The following is a 1,073-nucleotide window of genomic DNA, read 5'->3' as shown; positions in this document are numbered from 1 at the left end:
ATGTAATCTGTATATAACATTTTTTAATATTTATAGTTTTGTTATATATTTCCAGTTATGTAGTTATTTATAATATGTACAGTTAATGTGTGATACAATGAATGCATGTATGAAATAATTTAACATGAATATATACAGTACATGAATGTTGGAAGAATTAAAAATTCTGTACAATACAATACATCAAATCCACTGTGAAATAAAAGTGCAAGTAATATTAAAACTTATACTGTGATATGTGAACAACTTGTTTGTTTTAGATATTATGTCAGTGAAATTTTTATTCTGAAAATTTTATTTTAAAAATTGTTAGTAAATTATATAATTGCAGGTAAGTACTTGTGTCCATGTTTGAAACACTGTAGACTAAAATAAAATATAACCAGACAGTAAGTTTATCCTGCAGGAATAGTTGCCTGTTTAATATGAGTCCTGCAGGAATGAGCAAGATGATTCCTGTGCAAGGCAAAGTGCAATCATGTTAAAAGGTACATAGTGGAAAAAACAGCATTTACTGGATCCTTTTCAATTTGCTTATCAGTCAAATAAGAGTAGATGATGCTATTTTAACATTGTTACATATTGTTCATTCACATCTTGAGGGTCCTAAAAATCATGTGAAAATTATTTTTGCTGATTTTTCTTCTGCTTTTAATAATATTGTGCCATCTGTTCTGGTCGAAAGATTATCTGTAGATTTCTCTCTAGATGGAGGAGTGATTTTGTGGTTGCAGGATTTTTTAAATAACAGAGTTCAATGAGTGTGTGTGGGTACCTCATTGTCTGACAAACAAATCACGAATATTGGTTCCCCACAAGGTTGTGTCCTCTCACCCTTACTGTTTATTATGTACACAAATCATTGTAGGAGTTCTTGCCCAGCGAGATATCTAATCAAATTTGCAGATGATACCGCATTGGTTAGTCTCCTTAGAGGGGACGAGGACAGTCATGGACCCTTTTTAACTGAATTTGTTTCTTGGTGTGATGTATCAAATCTCAAGTTAAATATTTCAAAAACGAAAGAAATGTGTATTGATTTTAGGAAAGAGTCGTCAACGAGTGCAACCATT

The sequence above is a fragment of the Sinocyclocheilus grahami genome, unplaced genomic scaffold (genome assembly GCF_001515645.1).
Source record: "Sinocyclocheilus grahami isolate Dianchi unplaced genomic scaffold, SAMN03320097.WGS_v1.1 scaffold1502.1, whole genome shotgun sequence".
In the NCBI taxonomy this organism is placed as follows: domain Eukaryota; kingdom Metazoa; phylum Chordata; class Actinopteri; order Cypriniformes; family Cyprinidae; genus Sinocyclocheilus; species Sinocyclocheilus grahami.
Note: the sequence above shows the minus strand (reverse complement) of the source record.